At 43.6% G+C, this 5,977-nt stretch overlaps 1 pseudogene; it reads right to left on the bottom strand.

Annotated features, from left to right (window-relative positions):
* Nucleotides 1-3,914: 3,914 nt before the first annotated feature.
* Nucleotides 3,915-4,523, bottom strand: LOC119714275 (oncoprotein-induced transcript 3 protein pseudogene; annotated as a pseudogene).
* Nucleotides 4,524-5,977: the final 1,454 nt, after the last annotated feature.

Raw genomic sequence — 5,977 nt, 5'->3', positions numbered from 1 at the left:
CAGTCCTTCTCTGTTTGGGAACAGAAGGTTTAGTAGGGCACCTCCCTTGGTAGGTTCACTAACCAGCTGCGTCAGGAAGCTATCTTCCACGCTCTCCAGAAACCTCCTAGACTGCTTTCTTTGGGCTGTGTTGTGCTTCCAGGATATGTCTGGGAAGTTGAAGTCCCCCATGAGAACAAGCGCTGACGATTTCGCAACTTCTGCCAGCTGCCTGTAGAGCTCCTCATCTGTCTCCTCATCCTGGTTCGGCGGTCTATAACAGACCCCCACCAGGATGCTTGCCTTGTTGGCCTTCCCGCTGATCCTAACCCATAGAGTTAGGATCAACGTTATCATTCCCAGCCTCGAGTTCCGCGACATCAGAACACTCTCTGATATAGAGAGCCACAGCACCACCCCTTCTGTGCTGCCTGTCCCTTCTGAAGAGCCTATGGCCAGTCAGTGCAGCACTCCAGTCATGGGAGTGGTCCTACCACGTTTCAGTGGTGGCAACCAAGCCATAGCTTGCCTGCTGCATAATGGCTTCCAGATCCTCCTGTTTGTTACCCATGCTGCGTGAATTAGTGTAGATGCACTTCAGTTGGGTCATTGCCTTCTTACCCAGGAGGAAAACACCACCTGTACTCCTGCTCCATCTACTATTTGTCCCAGTCCCCTAAAGTCCTGTTTGATAGCCTTGAGGCTTCTCTCAACAATATCATCATTGCCAGCCTGGGCTATCAAAAGAGGATAGGAATCAGAGGGGTGAACCAGGTTTTGGAAGCTTTCTGGCAATGTCCCTGACCCAGGCCCCAGGGAGGCATCAGACTTCTCTACGGGTAGGGTCAGGCCGACATATAGGGCCCTCTGTTCCCCTGAGAAGGGAGTCGCCTACAACGATTACCCTTCTTTCTTTCTTAGTGGAGGCAGTCCTGAGGCGTGGAGTCGACTTCCTTGCCCTAGGCATCCTCTTGGGTAGACTTTCCACCTCATCCTCACCCACCAGTCTCTCAAGCTCCAAGGTCTCAAACCTGTTGTGTAAGGGCACCTGGGAAGTTGAGGCTGGTAGGGAAGGGGTTTGCCTTCGTTGCCAAGCAGGGACCTGTTTCCTCTTCATCTCCTAGGTCCCCTCCCTCTGTCCAACAGCAACAGGGCAGAGGGTCCACCACTGTTTGGGGTGTCTCACCCCTGTGCCTTTCCTTCAGGCCTGATTTAAGGAGCAGGACAGCATCTATATCACAGAAGGAATAGCTCTTTTATTTTCCTTCTGAAAGAAAAGGAAAAAGCTGGAAAGTTTTCACACTTGTGAAAACACTTTCTTTCAAAGGTTTTGAGAGAACAAATGAACTATACAGATGACGAAAGCTGATGAAAACTGGGAAAATATTGTCATAAACAGACATTTCCAAAATACATTTCCACCTGGATGAAAGCCACTTGCATTCTTTTTTTTTTTTATTCCTTCTAATCTTGTTTTGAATGAAATCACTTCTAAGAAGGCTCTCAGCAAATCTGGAGTTGCCCCTCTGATTATAAGGACTGACTGTTTAATTGCCAATAGTTTTATCTTTGTCAAATGAAGCAAATCTGGTGAGTTTGGCTGGGATCACCCTTATTGCCTTGAGAAGACCCTTTATACAGCAGGCAACATTTTTTGTTATACAGTATTTAAAGTCCAAAGCATCCTTATTTAGCCAGCAAAGAAACCCATTATCAGAAAAAGATACTTCAAGTTTTGAATGCTGCACACAGCTGCTGAGATGCAGAGGAGAGAAAATAGCTGAGAACACCTGCAAGGGAAGAATATATTAAGCTATATTCAATGGAATAAACCTGACAAAGGATTTTATGCCTGATTTTTTTTATAAAAGGAAGAAAACTTGCGAAAAGGAGGCAATAATAAACTAGGACGATGCATTTCCCGGTAGGTGATAAGTAAGCTGAGGGATAGCTGCAGGATGCCGTGATGTACTCTGCTGTCACAAAGATTTTATACAAAGGCTGGACAACCTGTTCAATAAATCAACATAGATCTATCTTTTTTTTTCCCCGGGTATCTGCTTGGAAACTCACAGCCACATTATAATGCCTGCACAGTGTTTGTTAACTTGGCATACCCTTTCCATCATCTCCAATCCTATGCTGTCTCTTGGGGGTGAATCATCTTTCTATAACATAGAGCACATGGTACCATGTGATGGTCCTTGTCCTTGCTGGGGAAAAAACAAAACAAAACAAAACAAAACAAAACAAAAAAAAACAACTAAAAAACACAGAGGAGGTTTGCACAAAGGTACACTCATATCCTAACAATCATATACAGGTCACACTGGGTACCCAACGTTTTCCTCACCTCTCAAACACTCTTGATTTCAATGGGAAATGTTCTTGACAAACTGATACAGACTATAGTCTCTGGGAATTAATGGGAAAATTTGTTTTGCTATTTTTGAATTAGATTCTGACCTTTTTTGAAAGGAGGAATTCCAGATAACTTCAGTCATCAGAGTAGACCCCTGCACTTGGATCTTATTCAGTCTTCCCTTCCTTTCTTGTGCACTGCCCAAGTCTACCACCAGTAAGGTAGTTACTGAGATCAACTGGCTGATGTAAATTTGGAGAAGAGCCACTTGATGGTCAGAGAAATAAATAGAAAGAGTGCAGCTTTCACATAGGAAGTGATCAGTTAAAACTGACAAGACTTTGAAATGTGGCTAGTACAAACAGCTTGGGCTATTTGCATCCTAGATCACACACTTCCCTGGGTTGGAAGGTATCAAGGAAATGATGAGTGAATTTAGTTGTCAACCTAAATGTATTGAAAATATTGACTGGAAGAAAAGGGGCAGGGTTAGTCTCAGATGCTCAGCAAGGATTGTGTCTATTTATAAGTGAAAGGTTTGTTCACCAGGAAAGACAGATTCATCCAGGCACCATGGACCTCTTCTTATGAACTATGTGGTGAGTTCATTTTTCAAGAAAAATCATGCAACCTGCAATGGAAGCCATGAGGACTTCTGCTGGCACAGATAGCTGCTGCAAATTTAGAATCCTGCCACAGAGCATAGTCCTGCCTGAGACAGAAGCATCCCTGCAAGATGACAGCATTTGCACCACAGATGTGAGATAGCCCTGCATATCATAAAGCTGGCTCCCAAAAGTTTGGGAGGATAAACAAACAAACAAACAAAACCATCAAGTCTTCCAGCTCTTGAAATTCCATTCTTCCTCAAGAACTTCAGGATTTTCATCTTTTCCATAAGCATTTTAGGATCTTTTCAGAAACAGCAACTTGTCTCAGTCTTTGATGTTTTACATCTTGGGAATATGGTAGAAAAGTTCCTTGTTTCTCTAATCTACTGGGACATCATGGGACTACATAGATAATTAGATCTACACTGAATTAGGAGTTATTTGGGGAACCATAAATCTAATTTTTCAGATCTGTAGCTTATCATTGCAAATTCTTTCACACAGACTCTATCTCTAAACATTTATATCAAGACAATGGTGTGTATTAACATAATCAGAGTCTGACGGGATTTTTATCTGTCAAGAATTTCATCCTCTGAGTCCATGACTCATTATGTATGCAACAATGAAAAGGAGAAAAAGTAACTGCCAAGTATTCAGATAGTAACAGTAACGCTTTGGCAGCGTCCCCTGCAAGCTTTGTCTTTTAGTCGTTCTTCAGCTTGTTATAAATGAAGTCTCAACTCAATCTGAATTTAGTAATATTTATACTTATAAAAGGTATAAAAGCTATAAAAGGTATAAAAGGCAAGTAAACAGTGCTGGGTGTGCGGGGAGTCTACGCTCCACCAACACGCACACACAAACATCAAACATTCTAAATATACAAAACATTGCTTTTACATAATAAACTTGAGTATGCCTATACATATGCACATTCAGAAAAGGTAACAAACAATCCTTTAGCTTACCTTGTTGTCTTTGCCCACAAACTTAAACATGGGAGCCTGGAAATGCTTGGCGAGATGGTCTTTTGACGTGTACTGTTTCACCGAATCATCAGAAACACAGCCGTCTTGAATCAGGTAGTACTTGAGGATCTCATCGATTTTGGAGGTGGGAGTGGCAAAGCAGCTCTCTATCAGCGTCTCCAGTCCATTGACATGCACCAAGGGTTCAATCCCAAAGTACAGAGAGTCCCGAAGCTTGAGGGTGGGAAGGGCACCCCTGTAGGGTTCATCAAAGTCTTTATCTTTGAAGATCTCAAGAGTGAAGGGGAAGATGCCCTGGTTGCGACTCATTATTTCCAAGGGCGAGTTCTTTAGGTTGGGCACGTAACCTTTGGAGATGGTGTACCGGCGTGGGAACTCGCAGGTCACTGGGATCAGCAGCTTGCTAGTGCGGATGATGATGTCCCCGTTGCTCCCTGGAGTCTGCTTTGGCAAGCCAGTCACCAGATTGGTGGCAATGATTTTATCATTTATCACATCCACAACGGTGCCGCAGGACTTCAAGGAGAAATGGATGTTGACATGAGTGCCATTAGATACCCCTTTGAAGGAAGTGTTGATTTAAAGATCAAAGCCAAAATTTCTTTAAGTGGTATATTCTTTATTGCAGCGCTGGATGCACGGGGGATCCTTCCGCCTATCGTGCATGTTCGAAGTGACAAAATATCTCATATTTATACAGCGAAACAATGAATATTCAATTAGCACCCATACATATTCATTACCTAATCCCGCCTACCCTCGCTTCGTATGCTAATTAGCTTATCAGTCCTTGCGCTTGCGCAAAGCCTTCCAAGAATTGTGGGCCGGGGTCTCCAGGATGTGGGCAGTGGTCTTTGGGAGGAAGGCCGTAGGTCTTCCTCGTAATGCACTTTTCACCTTTGCTTAATCAGTTGTTTTCCAAGCTGTAAAAATGCTGAGTTGGCTTTCAGTTTAACTGAGGGTCGGCAGATAACAGGAAGTCTCAGTTAACAAGACAAGACAATTGACTCAAGTTATCTCAAGTCTCAGCCTGACTAAGGGTTAACAGATACTGGGATGTTTTCAAATAACAAGATGCTTAAACATAACAAAAGGTCTACAGATAACAAGATGTCGTTTACTTTGTCCTTGCTAACTTTTAACCACAAGTTTTATTCTATCCTAAAGTGAGTTTATACTATATCAGTGTTGATGAGGGAAAGGTCCAGGCCTCCAACCAGGTCCTTTGGGATGCTCACCTCAATAGAGCTGGACTTGCACAGCACTGGAACTTGGCAAGTGTGGTTGTCTTCTGACAGAACAAGTCCCCTTGGACATTCACATTGGTATGAGTCTTCCACTTCAAAACAGGTATGGCTGCAGCCTCCATTGTTATTGTGACAGCCTTCGATTTAATCAGGAAAGAACAATCCTCTAAGTTCCATGACTTACTAAACTCGAGTACGCCTATACATATGCACAATCAGAAAAGGTAACAAACAATCCTTTAAGTTCCATGACTTAACAGTCTCCATTTTCGATTCCTTTTGAACAATATGTCTCGCTTTAAGTTGTTAAGCAACTCGGTCTTCAGGCCTTATGTATCCTGTTCTTCCCAGACTGAAGAAAAACATATCCATCTCCTTTTCAAGGCCAATGAGGCCTGGGTCAAAAGGCACGTTCAGGTCACCAGGGGACGTAACAGCAAAGCCTTCGATGGCTGTAGCAGCAGAGGGGCCCATGGAGTAGCAGTCGGATCAGTAAAGGAGCCCGCAGCTCCCTCACTATCTGGCAAGTCACACGTTTGTGATTGTGGCCCCACATGGCTCTTTAAGGCCTCAGAGATTGCTCGCCAGGTGCGGAGCAATCCCACTGCAACCTTGTCATTTTTAGTTGCAGAGTCCCACACCTTGACCTCAGTTTGATCCCATATTTCAGGCTCATAAATTGTCCAATTGTTAATAAGGAGGTTACCAGGACAGTCTTTGTTCCTAAGGACGTTTGATTCCCCATAACACGCAACTGCTTACCAGCGAGAGGCAGTTGTGTGCGCG

The sequence above is a fragment of the Anas platyrhynchos genome, chromosome W, assembly GCF_047663525.1.
Source record: "Anas platyrhynchos isolate ZD024472 breed Pekin duck chromosome W, IASCAAS_PekinDuck_T2T, whole genome shotgun sequence".
In the NCBI taxonomy this organism is placed as follows: domain Eukaryota; kingdom Metazoa; phylum Chordata; class Aves; order Anseriformes; family Anatidae; genus Anas; species Anas platyrhynchos.
This window is presented reverse-complemented; position numbering and strand designations above follow the sequence as displayed.